This window comes from Adiantum capillus-veneris, chromosome 12 (genome assembly GCF_014529385.1).
Source record: "Adiantum capillus-veneris isolate H3 chromosome 12, ASM1452938v2, whole genome shotgun sequence".
Lineage (NCBI taxonomy): Eukaryota > Viridiplantae > Streptophyta > Polypodiopsida > Polypodiales > Pteridaceae > Adiantum > Adiantum capillus-veneris.
The window spans coordinates 44,127,606-44,144,887 of record NC_140942.1 but is presented as its reverse complement, the minus strand read 5'-3'; the positions used below and the strand labels follow the sequence as shown (position 1 = coordinate 44,144,887).

General features: G+C 40.2%; 1 long non-coding RNA gene across 1 annotated transcript in view; it reads right to left on the bottom strand.

Annotated features, from left to right (window-relative positions):
• Positions 1 to 4,296: 4,296 nt before the first annotated feature.
• LOC147445664 (uncharacterized) overlaps positions 4,297 to 17,282 on the bottom strand; it is a 30,554-nt gene continuing 17,568 nt past the window's right edge. The window contains exons 3-4 of the long non-coding RNA XR_015189797.1: positions 5,060 to 5,172; positions 4,297 to 4,860 (exon numbers count right to left, since the gene is read on the bottom strand). This is a non-coding gene — a long non-coding RNA (uncharacterized LOC147445664). The remainder of the gene's footprint in view (positions 4,861 to 5,059; positions 5,173 to 17,282) is intronic.

Genomic DNA, 17,282 nt, shown 5'->3' with positions numbered 1-17,282 from the left:
CCAGAAGAGGAAGAGCTGGCTATTGGATGTAACTGGAGGTATCATACATACATGGCACTGTGGTCGCATGGAAACCATTTCTGAACACAACAAATTGACAGCAGAAAAAACACGTTTGATAGTGGGGTAATGGTTAGTTTCATGCAAAAGAGCAGGGCCAGTGCCTGAGACACGAATGAGAGCACTAGCAACCTGGATTACTAAGGTCTGGTGTCAGATATCTTGAAAGTCAGCTTCAGATGGTTTGAGATGTTTTTGTTGGATGTGAAGTGGTTCAAGGTGATTACTTCTGGTCATAATGCAACGATACACAGAGATGGAAACAAGATTGTGCAAATAGATTCTACAAAGATTTGGACAGATGCGAGCGACACGTTTGCTCTCCCCGAACATTGCGAGCAAGTGGTCTTTGTACCGGACCCTCGAGAGCAACAATGGTGGTTTGTGGTTCAGGTTGCTCCAAGAAATAAACAAGTATTTGAAGGGCAAGAGCTCTAGGAGGAAAGTCGGCCAGACGACGTAGATACTACTGTGACATTAGATGACATGGACGAAGGTATGGCAGAGGAAGCTGACAGATATACGAGGGATGATGTAGATGAGCATATATGACACTTGTAGATGAAGATGCAATGGATGAAGACAATCTGCTAGAACAAGTTGGGGCAGAGTTATGTATGCAGTTAGAGATAGACGATGATACGGTGCAAGATCTTATCGATGATGCCTCACTAGTTGAGGCGTGTAAGTGTTTGTGTGAAGACGTTGATTTAAAATTAAGCTCTTTCTTAATTTAAACAAAGGTGTTCTGACGCTTTCTTTTAATTTCTTTGTGCAGGATTTTAGTATGGTAGACCATTATCCAAATCCCGCTTCTATGAGTGCGGATGCATTTATGGGCTTCATCACACGGATGACTCCCAGTCAGATGGTAGATGCGTCTCAGTATTGGGTAGCCAGAGGCACGGGTACCACGCCTCCGGGCTTCACACTCAAGGGTCCGACGCCTATGGGAGGGACACCTATGGGGGGGCGACACCTATGGGTACGAGGCCTGCGAGGTCTCCCATCATGGTCGCTTCGACACCTAGGGGTACGGCAGAGGTGGGTACGTCATCATCTCCGCAGCACAGGCGCACTCGCCGATCTCAACGATCGTCAGGTGGAGGTGGTGGTTGCTGTGGAGGAGGGTCCACAGATGCCCTCCTCGCTCACGACCCCCGTCCTACCTAGGCACACCTCTCGACACACCTCTTAGCACACCTCGGATACCTTGGGGGGCACACGATCCTAGTGCCTCCAAGGTCTATATTGTACGAGCAGATGGACAGGTTGACATGGATAGGGTCAGGACTGAGATGAGACAGCGGGTTCGCCAGCTCGCGGAGCTGCAGTTTGCGACCACCATTATGACTCCTTGGCCTGATAAGGATCGTAGCAAAGTCAATTATATAGTGGAGACCATCATGAGAGAGTATTAGTGTGCTCCGGGTTCAGAGGAGCTTCCGAGGAGGTGGATCACGGGTGTTGCACGGGACACCGTGAAACATTGTCAAGATGTAGCTCGTCGGGCTTTCAGGACCGGCTCGCCGAAGCCTTCGGGCATCTCACATGAGACATGGCAGCAGATCAGGAAGGATGAGCAGACAGCGGACACGCGATTCTGACAGCAACGTCAGGCCGCGGAGGTACGACAAATGACCAGGGGCACATCTCATCTTGGCAGCGGAGGCTTCGACACCTTTCACTATGAGTTTGTGAGTTTCCCATCCAATCCTAGCTATGGCGTTTTTTTAAAAACGCGATAAATCATGTACTCTTAATTACTTTGGTTTTTGTATAAACGCAAAATCTTGCAATGCATCGAGCCCCGACACGCCAAGAGGAGACAGATGAATATCGGAGAGGCATTTATGAAGTATTGAATGATCTTGCTGTCGCCGCAGGAGAGCCTGTAGACTGAGAGGCCTTAGAGTCTCGCTGATCGATTGAGGTGAGACGTTAATATATGTGAGTTGATTAAATATGTGAAGTAATATCATACTAATTTTGTGACTTGTCCTTTTATGTGCAGGTTGTGACGCGGAGTCATCAGTGGATTTCTATATATGTTTTGTGAGACACAGACACATCTCTGTGTCTCTTTCTTGTATAGACATGGTTATGGTTATTGTTTTGTTTATGGTTATGTTTAACTTTATGGTTATGGTTATCGTTATGGTTTTGATCAATATGGTTATGGTTATGGTTTCAATTTGGTTATGGTTTTGCACAAAGTTCGTTATATATGAAGTTCATTATGGTTATGGTTTTGCACAAAGTTCGTTTCATTTCTTCCATCAAGTTGTGCCTTAAATCTCATGTGAGATCCTACATGGATATCATGTAGGAGGCGTATACATATGGTTTTTTTTGAAAAGTTTATGTTAAAACGAAGGGAACTTTGCCAAAATTTCTACGAGAGCATGGTTGATTTTGATACTGCTCGCTTTCTTTGACAGAGGACAGGTAGTCTGGCTGTGGCTGTGTCCATCTTTTCACTGGGCACAGGCCAACTGCCTGTCCTCTGCCCAAGATTTTTTTTCTGATATGGTCGTCGAAATACGCGTCGACAGGGGCGTCAAAATACGCATCGAAAACAAAGCCTTTCGACACAAATATCGATGCGTATTTCGACGGTTCCACAGTGACGAATATTTCAACGCACTTTTCGACGTCTCGCATTGAAATCTGCGTCGAAGGCACCTTTTTTTGTTGTAGTGGTAAGACCACCAAAAAACCAAAAAGGCTCACCGGAATATTCCCGTTTGTAAGACTATATTTGCCGGATTGTGGCTGAAAGAATGGAACTTTCCATGCGAGGTCATGTTCCCGGGGTAGATTATGGACAAATCACGCCTATTTTGCACCAAAGAACCCGGCCAGGTGGTTTTTCAAGACCCGAGGGACTCATATCTAGCCCCGTACGCCACGGCACAAAAATGGCTTATTTGACCTGGCATTTTCACATCGTGGCGCACGGGGCTAGATCCGAGTCCCTCGGGTCTCAAAAAACCACCTGGCAGTGTTTTTTGGTGCAAAATAGGCGTGATTTGTCCATAATCTACCCCGGGAACATGACCTCGCATGGAAAGTTCCATTCTTTCTCTCCAGAAATGTAGCATGTACCTTGATTGTGGTGCAAAAAAAGCTCATACTTTGATGGACCCAACAAGTCTCCAATGCAGCACATTCTTCCAAATCTTTTTTGAAGTGACCCCATTTTCTTAGATAAGTAGATTTCTTACAAAGAGGGTACAGAAGACTAGACCCATAGTGAACATGCCAAAGAAAGTTTAAAAGAGGAAGTGTAATACGGCTCAAACCATAGAGGAACAAACAGTTGTAGAGAGTGAAGAAAAAAGTACAAGACCGATGTCCTTACATGGAAACAACAATCACCTTCTCCCACACCACCATTGAATAAGAATAATAGGAAATGGAGAGTCATCATAGTGTCTTTGCATGATATACAAAAATATTAAAGAGCATGAATCCCATAATACCCAAAGCTCCATACTAAACGCTGAATCGTGAAATAATTAAGAATTTTCCTATACTACTAAAGTCCAACAGCCTTTGGAATGTCGTTGACAAAAAGAAATTGATGACTCTTTATCACCATTGCATACAAAGTGAGTAGATGAAAGTGTGGAACCTCCTCCATCACCTCATCTTTATCTAGTACTTAAGTTATGTTATCCGTCAGGTTAGAGTCATGTAGGAGCGCAAGCTTCATTGAGGCCTCCTCATGCTCACTTATATTTTCAACCTCCCTATCTCTCTTCATGCTCTTTCCTTTGTTCTTATTTCTCTATGTGTCTTCAAGCACTAGCAAAGCTAGGTCCACGTCCCAATTAGGAAATTGGATACCTATTACACCTCGTGCCCAAGTCGATGAGGGCATTCAACAAGCAATATAAAAAATTCTTGTCAGATTTGTACATATGATTTAGAATATCACAGAATAATTATATGGTGTAAGCCCTTTAAAACGATTCATACTCACACATTTGTTCCTCCATGTAGTACTAATTATAATTCACTTAATTACTAAAAATTAAGTTTAATAATTATTATTTGTGTGGAGAAGATAAATAGAGAACTGAACTTGTGTACTTGCACAATAATACAACTCTTGGATGCCATTCTCTGAGACTTAACTACTTTTAAAGTTGAAACACCCAAAACTTAAAAAATTCATGAAATATCAAAATAATCACAGCTAAATTGAATTAGAGATTAAAAGAACTTAAATTAAACTTTACAATCAATAGCTATGCAACACAGAGTTGGGATGTAATACAAGTTTTCAGTAAGATAAAGCCCTGTGGTTGAGCTTGTACAATGATACATCCTGGGAATGAGATGTCCTTATAAGTACAACCCTTTTCTTCTCCCGACCTTACAATTTTTCTATTCACACAAAAGGAATACTATTCAAGGACTGAGGTACTTGCAAAAATTGTAAAAATGTCAGTCGTCATTAACACAACTATTGGGCACAGTATCAATGTGGGGGAATATTTGAAGGTCCACAAGCTCTTCAAAAACAATATTGGAGTCGAGCGCCTCCCATACTCCCATTTTTTGCTTTCATCTTCAGTATGGAAATTTCATTGACAAGCTTTGATCTTCATATTGGTATCTACATACCAATTTTTGCCAATAATAGAGCATTTGATGTGGCATAAGCATGACCATATAAGAATCTCTCTTGTGAGGGAATCTCTCAACGTAAATACTTTGCATATAAAAACTTGCCAACGTCCGCATGGATAGCTTCAAAGCCGCCTGTAAAAGATTCCATTGGCTCCCACTCTGCAAAGTTAGATGGAAAATATATGAAGGAAAAACACACCAAATTATGCATATATTGAAGCAACCTAGGAGGTAAAAGCATAAATGGTACAATCCAAAACATTTAAATATAAGTAGAACATGTACACTTTTCAAGAAACCTAGGTTGAGGCAAAGACACGTCAAGCACCAACAGAGAAGCTATATACACATGTTGTACCTTTGTAAACGCTTGCCATCTTGAGTTTGCGTGCCCATGATCTTCCCCTTCCAATGATGTGTTTGAGAAGCCATATGTTTTCTTGACACCTTGTGTAAACTCCATGAACTTGGCTGCATTTTCACCCACATAAATCATTTGTAATCATGATAGCAAGCAAAGAACCACCATCGTCTTACATATTGCTGTAACTTATTGAGTCAATAAAACTCCCACATTGACAAGCACCTAAAGAATCCATGAAAGCAATGTAACACACGCTATGATAAAAATGAAGATTAGTTCATATACACGATTTTTATTAGTGTAAGGTAACAAGAAATGCTAAGATATATACAAAGACATACAATGACACGAAACAAAAACCAGTATGGTGAGTGAGCAAAGATACAAGAACATTGAAAATAGGAATGAAGCTCACTGTTCTTACCAACACATATGCTGAAGAAGCCTAACAATCTTATCCAACAATGCTCCTATGCGAAATCTCCAAATGATGTGGATGAGTGAGGGGAGATCCTTTCAGATCTAGATGAGGAATAAGGACCGAGGAAGGTGTTGATGAAGAAACTCAAGAAGCCGCTACTGCTTTAGACCTATACTTCCATGTCAAGGTTTGAAGGTGAGATTGAGTGATTAACCTCACCTTCACACCTAGATGCGGAAGAAGGACCAAAGAAGGTGTCGATGAGCATATTCCAGAAGCAGTTGTGTTGCAGATATGCAGCTTTCCATAGAGGTGTGAAGGTGAGGCTAAGTGATCAATGGAGAAGGGAGGTGTTGATGAAGGTATCATAGAAGTATCCAATGTTGTAGATCTACAGCTTTCTGTAGAGGTGTGAAGGTGAGGCTGAGTGATCAATGGAGAAGGGAGGTTTCAAACTTTTCCATTGCAACAGGTATTTGGAGGGAAAAGTGGGCTTGGAGAGGGAGATGTAGGTCTCGTAGCTAGAGGGGAGAGACAGTACATGTAGTAGCCTTAGAGAGAGTAAATAGGAGAGAGAATGTCGTCATGTTTTTTGAAAGACCCCCTTTTAGGGAGGAAGGTGGGGGGAGTCAATAACCTCTAGAGAGATAAAGAGTGGGGTTTTACCCTAGCTTTATAAAAAAAGGTTCAAATTTTCTTATTTTCTTATTTTATTAGTAAAGAAAAGACCCCTCCACCTCTAGGCCATTAAGTTTGACCACTCACTTTTAGAGCCTGCCACACCCACCATTTCAGTCCACATGGCAGTCCCCCATATGCTCATTCCTTAATCGCATTTTTAATCCCATGGCAAATAAAGAGGCCCTCCTATATCTCATTCCCTTCCTAATGCCTAAAGAGAAATTGCTATCCAATATCCTTGTACATTAGTGATCAGATGCTCATGATTGAGAGCAATTCCCAAAGTTGCTCCACCTTTCCCTGTAACATGGTTAGAGCTAACCCACTTATGAGACTTAATTATCTTTTGGAGATTGAAATTCAACACTTGGACTTTGACTTTAACTTCCTATAGGAAATTAAAGTCAAGCTACAATTGAATGTCAATTAGCCACTTCTTTATACATAGCTCTGATTGAGTCTATGAGACCTTTACAATTTAGTGAAAGACTTGAGATAGGTTACTTCGTCTTTTAAATTTTTTGGATGGTTTGACTGAGGAAACTGAGATTCTATTAGGGTTTGTACACTTCTCCTTTTCCCCCTCAATTTTTCCAATTTGAATGGGGAGAGATTCTTCTTCAGATTGAGTCATAAGAATGTCAATAGAGTTTAGGGGTGATTGGAAGAACTTGTTTTCTTCCTTATCATGTTCTTGGATCTCCTTTGTGAAGTCTCTAACCTAGAGGGATAGTCAAAACTTGATTGTCCCTCTGGGTTAGAGACTGGAGAGTTGGTATGAGTAGCATTGACAAAGTGCTCACCTTTTTTAGAATCACTAGAACTAGATGATACTCATTTGGCTTTTTCTGAGGGATTGGATGGGGCTATCAAGAGATCTTGGGGAAATGGAGGGTTGACTGGAGTTGGGTTAGGAGAGACAGCCTCATCATGAGCCTCCTTGTCGAGTTGTGAAGTGGAAACGTTGTCCACTTCTTCTTTTGATCTCTCTCTTGTAGAAGGGCCAAACACTTCATCAAGAAAAGCACCATACCTATTGAAATATATGTTGTTGTTACGTCTTGGTGGAGGCATGTTTCTTGGTTTTTACCTCCTCTTTTGTTCACTTGTCAAAAACCTTGACTGTTTTCCTTTGCCTCTTTTCCTTTGTCAGCATCATTCTGGACATTATTAGCCAATTATGGGTAGTCTTCAATAAGATGACCCTGCCTGAGACAATGAAAACAAGCATTTGGAAGATTTCTATAGACAACATTTTGTACATGCAAGATCTGACCCAATTGGTCCTTTAATGAGATGGATTCTCTGAAAGGAACTTCAATACCCACCCAATGAGCAATTGAAGGTCCCATTTGGGGTTGATACTATTGGAAAGATTCTACCCAACACTTTACCAACTTGTGATCCTACCTGCTTGAGCCAAGAAAAGAACTGTATTGGAAAGTTAGGGAATCAACCCACACTAGCACCTTAGAGGGATTCTTACCCTTGGGGTCAAAGCCTTTATACCATTTGAAAATAGACAATGGGGTGTTTCTAATAAGCCAATATCCCCTGGTGATAACTTGCAGTGCATTGTCAAAATCATCAAAGAAAATTGGGGATATATTGAACTTGAGAAGGAAATAAGTCCTTGGCCTCCCACTCCTAAGAAATCCATTGCTTGAGGACCTCCACTAGTGGCCTAATCCCATGGCAGAGACCAATGACCACCCTATCTTGAAGGTGTCTAAACTAGCTATCTAACTCAACCAACCTCATGATAACTTCCCCCTCACAACCTTCACCACTATCCTAGACATTCCCCAAGATGTCTTTATCAAGAGGATTCTTACTGTTCTCATCAAATGTGTAAAAGTATCCTTGTCACTAGCCTACTAAGGATCTTGATCCTCTTAGGGTTTAACCACAATGGAGTGTAGGATCACTTATCATTAGTCTCCATTTATTTTTGATGTAAATCTATATTGTTACAACATTGGAAATAATTGAGAACTGGCCATGTTGAACAAGAGAAGGAGAACTTACCTGAAGGGGCATGTGAGGTTGGAAAGGGTGGTCTGCATAGTGAATGCCAAGATTGCTTGTTCTATCCACCATGAAGTTCTAAGGGATATAATATTGAAGCTGCTGCAATGAAACACGGTTGATGATTGGCTGTGACTGAAGGGCATGAGCATACAAAATAGGGTTGTGGGAGGGGGGCTTTTGCGACTATCCTTGGCATACTGGTAAAGCTTGTTGGGGGAGCTTTGATTAGATAGGCTAGTTGGAGAGGCTCACTGGTGTAGAGGGTTCCCCAAGATGAAAGTAACTTGCTCTAAACTTTTGATGATGCCATTAAGCAGCGTGTCTTGCAAAGTCATCCCACCTCCCCCAATGGGGAAGTGTACGTGAAGAGCTCATGACAGCAAGGGGAGGCAAAGTCCCAAGCTTGTTTGTCATACTATGAATCAAGACAAGATAGACTCTCTCATGAGTGGCTTCATCATGACACTCTAACACGAGATGGAAGCAGTTGGTGCAACTTCCTTTGAGTAGAAGCCTCTCACAAGAAGATTGACAGTAAGGGCTATATACTCACACCAAAGTTAGAAATGGGAGGTTTGTAATCTTAATGAAAATTCTTGAAAACTTGATAGGTTAATCAAAATTCCAGTATGCAAACTATAACATTGTTGTTGATTTAAGAGATCATGCATGAAATTAATGTGTGTGTGTGTGTGTGTGTGGTGTGTGTGTGTGTGTGAGAGAGAGAGAGAGAGAGAGAGAGAGAGAGAGAGAGAGAGAGAGAGAGAGAGAGAAGGTGTGCATGCAACTCTTGCTTGGGGAGGAGGGAGAAAAGCCTCCACTTTGCAATACTCTGGAGGAAAGTTCCCATCGCAAGCAAGGCTAGAGTGCATTTGTTGTCGCAAAATTAGTGGTGGAAAGAAAAACTATAAAGGCAAATAACACCATTTAGAGAAATATTTTCAAAGATTGGATCTTCACAAAAAATCGGGTCCGATCGAGACTGGAAAGTAAAAATCCTCTAGTGTGGGAAACTTTGCCATTGAGGAGTGAACGCATGTTGCAATTTATGTTTGAGAACTGAGTTTTGTACAACTAGGAGGTACAAAATATCTTGAAAAGGGGGAAATCTTCGCCCAGCCTCAATGTTCCTTGGAAAGAAAGAATGGGTTTAGATTATGAGGAAAGTGAGTGTTGTATGGGTTGCTGGCTCCTTGTAAAAGCCATATTTTTTAGTCCTTATGTCTCCATATATTTTTAGTCCTTATGTCTCCATAGCAAGGCTTCTTTGCATCGGTTATTTTTGTATCTTTTTGTTTCTCTTAGTACAAATATCTAGGGAATTGAAAAAAAATAAAAAAATAACTCTATACTTAAGAAACTAAGGTGGGGTAAAGAAGAAATTAGGTATTCTTCTAAAAAATAATGTTTAGAAAAGGGAATAGGAAAAGCACAAAAAAGGGGCGTTCTTAATCCAAAGTATAATGCTTAAGAAAAAAGGAATAAGACAAGCATGATCTACAAGGGAGAGCCTTTTTCAAGCTTGCCATGTGGCACTTGAAGGAGGCTCAGAGTGCACACCATTGATATTTTTGAGTGGAATCATGAGGGGGAGTTGAAGAGGCATCGAAGAATTGTGTGTGTGTGTTTGTGTGTGTGTGTGTGTGTGTGTGTGTGTGAGAGTGAGAGAGAGAGAGAGAGAGAGAGAGAGAGAGAGTGAGCTTTGCAACCATGTGGCTGCATAACCTTGGATTGTGGAGCCTGGAAGGCGTTCCCCACCTCTCTCTCTCTCTCTCTCTCTCTCTCTCTCTCTCTCTCTCTCTTTCTCTCTCTTTGAATGCTAAGAATTGTTCTTTCATCTTTTGCGGTCGTTGATGCAAAATTGTCCTATTGAAGTTCAAGAACCTATGTACGTGCACAATGATCAATTGCTCACGTGGCCAGTGTAATCTTTCTAGCATACTACAATGAGCCATGAGGTAGGTTGCAGTGGGTTATTGTCATCAACATTGCGGAATTCTGTTGGGCTTGATCTTCAACGAGCTCCATCCTTGTGTTCCTAGGAGATATGCTTCTATGGGTTGTTGGCATTAGCATCCTACATTACAATTATTACAATGGATTGAAATAAATTGAGAATTTACAATACATGACCATTTCAAGAAAATGTGAGAATGTGTAAATCCAATCTTTACAGCTTCTTTGCATTTGTCTTTGATGTGCATCTGCAAGACTTGGGCCTTTAACAGTTGTTGTTAATTGACATAGGCTTAGTTAACAATAGTATGTAGAGGGAAAGGTTGTTTAGATTGCACAATGACAACGTTGTTAACTAGACTACAAGCAAAAAAGAGCTATGATTATGAGCAAATGGAACATATGGTTGGGTTTGTTGTAGGAGACCGGGCCTTCAAAGCAGTAGTAATTATCATCAGCCTCATGAGTGAGTCTGAGAAACTATATAGGATTGCCATTGAAAACCGTCGGTAAGAGCGAGCGAGACCCATCGTAGGCAGGTTGCATGAGCTCGTATTGACAAAAATCAAGCCTTGGACCTATACATATTTTTTGCACTTTCTCAAACTATTCAAAGCTTGAGCGCTTGCATGAACCCAAAATATCCAAAAAACATACATTTCCCTTTAGGAGCAATAAAAGAAAGGGTGACTAAGGGGAGGATGAACCCCCACCACTCAAGAGAAAGACCCATTAGAGGAAGGGTACCCTATGAAATGCACTACGTGATGAAACATTTTTGTGAGCTCTGGCGAGTTTGATAGTTCCCATGCTACCATTGAGCAAGCTCTACATTTCACATTTGCAAGGAGGCTCTAGGCAAAGCTCTGTGGGCAGTCAACTTGAAGGGGGTCTGTTGGGAATGGGGATTGGTTGTGGATGAGTCATGGGAGTGAAAGATTTTCCCAAGGGGGGATATCTTGCCGGCTCCCCTCTTCTCCTCAAAGCAGTGCAACCTGACCTCAAAATTTTTTTAACAAGGGAGGAGATCTCCCCTCCCTCCTTTCTCTATAGAGGCAACCAATGATCGTGTCCTACTCAAATTTGAAGTGTTGTGCATATTGCCATGCAATTTGGTGGCCCTGGCCCTTGCTAATTTCACCTGGTAGTGACCAAAGTTGTGGATGGTGTTCACATGCTGATGGACAAACAAGGGGAAAGTGTGAGGTGCCCTCATGCATGGTGGCAACCATCAGCCTAAGGTCAGTTAGGTTTTATGTTGGCCTTTTGCGGATGGCTTTTGGTATGTGTTCTATTTTGGTGAAAGTCTCCTTAGCACCTGGTGATGGAGCGATCGTGCTCCCTTCTTTTTGTGGCTAGCTTGTTGTTAACTATGATGGTTGTTTTATGCAGTTTTTGGTTCTATTTGGGAGGCAACTGTTGTACAACTTCTGTGTCCTATATGGCTTTGTTGGAGCATGGAGTTATTGTGATTCTATTTGGATGTTTTAATATATTCCACTCAAGCTATTGAGGTGAGTACTGCTTTAAAAAAATGTGATGAAAAACATAAAAAATAAGAGCAATTTTTTTTTTTGTATCAGCCGTGAAATTGGCCATAAAATAGCAAGATTGGCAATGCTTAAGCTTGAGAGCTTCAAACTCAATTTACCATTTTTATTAATAAAGAAGCATTTTGTAACAAAGCGAGCACAAGGTGGACTATGCCAAAATCACTAAAATCTTTTCTTATTATGAGCAACCCTCAAAGTCTGAGGAGCCTAATGTTTTCTTTTTGTACAACAAATTAACTAAAACAATCCTAGAATCTGCAAGAACTGCACGGAATGCAGAAAGGTCAGCCTTGTAAGGATGGAGCCTTAGAACAAGGAGAGTGGGATTCATTTACTAACTTTAGCCTATAATGGATGATGGAGCCCTAAAACAAGGAGAGTGGGCATCATCTATAATTCTTGTAGATTTCTCTATCACATAGGTATAAGTTGTGTTGCCCACTCTTTAGGGCTGTGTCCTTAGTAGCTACTACAAATGTTGGAGTTAGGGCTACAAGGATGCACACACAACTTGGAGAAGATGAAGATCAAGGCACACAACAAAGAGTGCATTGCTTAGTGTGCAAATACAAAGATATGTTAGCCCTAGAGTAATGGATGTATATACAATGCACAAGGGAAAAAAATCTCCTAGTGAGGGAAAAAATGCCCTAACAATCTTAAGGGTGTTCACACACATCATTGCCACATATCTGGTAACAAATCCCCCTTCGGTGTGATGTGGTGAATGAAACTTGACACATACTGTGTAGGGAATTGACATATCCTAAGGAAATGATCAATCCACAAAGGGAAGCAAGATCAAACTTCTCACGAGGCAATGCCTTTGTGAACAAATCTGCAAGGTTGTCCTACGTCAACACATAACCCAAGTTGATCTCTTTTACTGAGAGTTTCTTCCTGACATAGTGATAATGCACCTCAATGTGCTTTGTGCGAGCATGAAAATTTAGGTTCTTTACAACTACCAATGCGCTCTGACTGTCAATGTAGATGATGTTGGCAATGTCCTATCCAACACCCAAATTAGCCATAAGGTGTTTGATCCATATACATTCAAATGAAGTTGTGAAGATAGACTTGTTCTTATATTCACAATTGGATATAGTAGGTTGCTTCTTGCTCAACCATGATATGCATGAACTGCTGAGCATGAAACAAAAAACACTTTTAGACACTCGTATGTCATAACAACTAGCCTAATTTGAGTCCGAAAAAGTATGAAAATATGGTGGCAATGATCCTCCCTTGAGATAAAACAACTGAAGATGTAAAGTCCTTGTAATAGCATGCCTATGCTTAGACCTTGGGCTATGCATAAATTTGCTGACTTGTGAGACTACAAACTAAATATTTGACGTTGTATTGCATATATAAATAAGGCATCCAATAGCAATTTGATAAGAGTGACATCAACAAGATCTCTAGCATCATGAAGGTTCAATTTCAAGCTTGTTTCCATTGGAGTAGCAAAGATTTGAAGTGCTCAAGTTTAAACTTGCATAGTTTTGTTTCTATGTATCTTGCTTGACACAAAGCAATACCTCCATCATATTGTTTAAACTATATGCCCAAGTATCAATGCAAAAGCCCCAAGTCTTTCATCTTGAAAGTTTCATTCAATTCAACCTTGAATTCAACATTGCGTGTCTCATTTGAACCAATAATTAGCAAATCATCTACTAACATAAGGATGATGAGAAAAACATCATCCTCACATTTTACATACAAAGTTATCTCTAATTGGACTGCTATGAAAGCTTGCTTAATCAAATGAGTGTTAGATTTCTCATACCAAGCATGAGGAGACAGATTCAACCTATGCAAATTTTTTTTAAATTTGTACACTCTATTTTCTTGTCCTTTCTTAACAAAACCACGAGGCTTCATTACATATACTCCCTCAAATATATCACCATTCAATAACAATGTCTCATTAATGTACATTCCATCCAAAATGAGCTGCCAATGCACATATAAAACAAATAGTAGTCATAAAACAAGTGGGAGCAAAAGCCTCTTCATAGTCAATGTCTTTCTACTGTGCATAACCTTTTGCTACAAGTCTGGCCTTGTAGCAATCAATCTCGCCATCTGACTTATGTTTCAACTTGTACACCCACTTTGTACCAATGGCCTTTTTTCTAGGAGGCAAAATCACATAAAGTCCATGTTTCATTCTCTATAAGTGCAACATATTTTGATTGCATTGTAGCCATCTAATTTTTTGAATTCTGTGCTTTATCAAAAGAAAGAGATTCCTCTTTATCACATGACTTAGGAACAACCAAATGCATAACGATCTGACACATGTAATGCATAGAAAAAACATGAACGAGTATGACTAGGCATAGGTGCATCCAATTTACTATCACACAGAGTATACACCAGCCAATTTTGCATTCTCATAGCCTCTTGATTCTCAACCCTTTCCACACCAAGTACATCGTGTATATCTGCATCAGTAATAGACTAATCCATCACATTTTTGGAGAAGATGGACATACAACAATGCTCTACACAACATTCCAAATGCCCTTTGACACAAGAACATGCATCATCATGTCATCCCACATTGGGTAGTTATCCCCATCTAATTTTTCCTCAGGACCAAAAAACCATGTTGTTTTCAGCCATGGCGAGTGACTATAACTGATGTGAAAATTGCTCCAAAAGAGGAAACAGGAAGTAGGACTAGCACGTGCTATGTAGCACAAGCCAAAGAGGTATATACGGGACTTGTTCTATAGAAAATTGCACTAGTAGTAGAAATTTTGCACAAAAGGACAAAAGTGTCTACCCAGTACTACTTGTAGTGGAAACGAAGGCCAAAATGAGCTTAAAGTATTACTCGACTTGTTGATGCTGACCAACGCTCACCTGATGACTTGGGGAAGGTGAGCAAGAGGTTTTTGGAAACTATGCTTGGGAGGATGCAACTTGCTATGATACCAATTGTTGGAATTAGGGTAGCACGAGTATACACACAACTTGGAGAAGATGAAGAAGCTCAGAGCACACAATAGAGAGTGTTTTGCTTACTATGCAAATGGAAGATAAATTAGTCCTAAACTAATGAACATAGATACAATGCACGGGGGAAAAGGCCTCCTAGTGAGGGAAAAAGGTCCTAACTATGTTCACACACATCACTACCACATATATGGTAACAACAAAGTCTAGGTGGAGGCTATGGTATGCTTATAGTCATCAAAGAACTCAAGGAGCTCTCTTCCCCTCTCGTATGCTCACATATGAGCTTGATTGTGGTGACAAGTGGAGGTAGCAGCTTCTTGGTACACCTTAATGCTTCTTTTCATTATCAAAATTCTCATCAAATTCAAAAGATATCTTTTAAACTTGCCTCTCCCTCTTCATAGGGCTACTCGATTCACAAATTTTTATTTCCTGAGAAAGTGAGGTTAGGATTTCAATTGTTCCAGGAAAATTGTAGCTTCTAGTAGCTCAAATTGTTAGCTTCTAGTAGCGCAACTTGTGAGGTTACTAAGTCTTTATGATTTTTGGTTGATCTCCAAAGAGCTTTACACTCATTTTTTTCCTTCTTTTTTAATTTAATAAAGAATATCTTTGAAGGGGCCACCCAACCATTGAAACTGTAAATGTGACCCTCAATTGTGTCCTTGTTTGATTCATTTGTTTGTTGCTTTTGATGAAGCTTGATTTGCACATTTAATAGTTTGAACTCTCATCAGATAGTAAACTAGAGTCCAATCTGGCTACATATATGCATATGACATATGTATTTGCACAATTAGCAATTTAACAAATTTCTGTAGATACTAGACTAGACTCCATTTTTGGCTATATGGAAAGCAAGAGCGACCTAAAAGAACTATCTAAGAGCTTGGTCGCATCCTCCTCCTTCACTGCTATATTGCCTACTCACTTGGTCAAGCAAAAATGCAATCATTAGTTCAAATGCGAAGTCAACTTTTCTAAGGAGGGATGAAAAAGAGAGGAGGTTCATTGAGCAAGGCAGATACTCCCTTCTTAGGTGAATCTTGCTAGATTCTAGGCAATTATGTGTAGATCTCGCTGTTTACACGAGGAAAGAGTTGAACCTTGTGTACCTTTCTGTGCACCTTTTGAGGTGATTTGACTTGCCATGATAAGCACCTTCTTTCTCTTTTTGAATTGCTAGTGACCACATGGAATTCACTATTACTAAGGAGGGGATGCCACTTGCATACAAGCCACTAAGAAACCCCCTTACATATGGTCCCTTATGTAATAGCCTAGCCCCCCATCTACAAAGATTGAAGAGCTAAGATAACCCCTTGCATGTGGTCTTCGGAGTATTAACATGACCACCCCCTACTTTATATATGTACAAACAATCCAATAAATAAGAGAGCGTTTTGATAACTCCATGATAAAATTTACCTCCTTACTAGAAACTCATGATGTTGGAGTAGGGCATATTGTACAAATTATTGACTTTGATTAAATTTTATTGCGATTCTGTAATGGTAGTACTCAAAAAGATATCTAAACACAAACTTTTCCCAAAGAGAGAGAGAGAGAGAGAGGATGTGGAAAGGACCCCCCAATTTTAAGTAGTATCCTAAAGTATCCTCCATCCCTCCCTTTCCTCGTCCCCCACCACCCGTCTCCCTCCCCTAAACGAATAAAATATGTATGCAAGTTCTGGGGGACTACCCCTATTGTATATGCTTATGCACACTTGCCAAAAACGCCTGTATTGTGCACTCACTTGGTACCATACGAAACATACTAGTGAACCCCTACTGGTGATCGATTGATGAGCAAGGTGTTTCCCTCAAGCAAGTAGGCTCTACGTTTTGCTTCAGCACATAAGTAGGTAAATCATCTAAATCCCTCTTTCTCAGAAGTAGGTTAGCCAAGCCAAATTGTAAGATAGATGTGGTCCGTGGGGTACGTTGATGAAAAGATTATCCTCTCATTATTTATGTGTAGAAAGCAAAAGGGTTTCAATAACCCAAAAATCCACAAAGATATTATTTATTCATTTGTTACTTTGATTATATTGATAAATAAGGCAATTTTCTTAAATGTTGTGATACCTAGAATGGCAAGAATTTGTAATTTTTTGGTTATGCCAATATAATTTACTCACCGTTGTGAGATTTGAGAAAAGAAAAAAGTTGTGATGCTAGATGCATATCTTGCAGCTTGTTGATGCCAACTTTGAGCAACTCATAGAGTGCATAATGCTATTCACGATAGTATATATTTTAAACTCAAATAGTACAAATTGTAAGAATTGCCACCTAGAAGGGAACAAAATGTAAAGGATACAATCGTGGACTTTATAGTTTCTATAATTATCTCTACAATAATAATCACGCATTAAGGCATAGATATAATAATCATCTCTATTGTAAAGGATACAATGATGGACTTTATAGTTACTATAATTATCACTACCATAATCACACATTAAGACATAGATATAATCAGGTGGTCTTCATATGCTGAGTCACATCACTAAGTAACACGGGGTCTTTAAGACCCCTAAGAAATGGGATTGATGGTTGTTGACCCCTTGCGAGAATCTCGAGGTACATGGGGG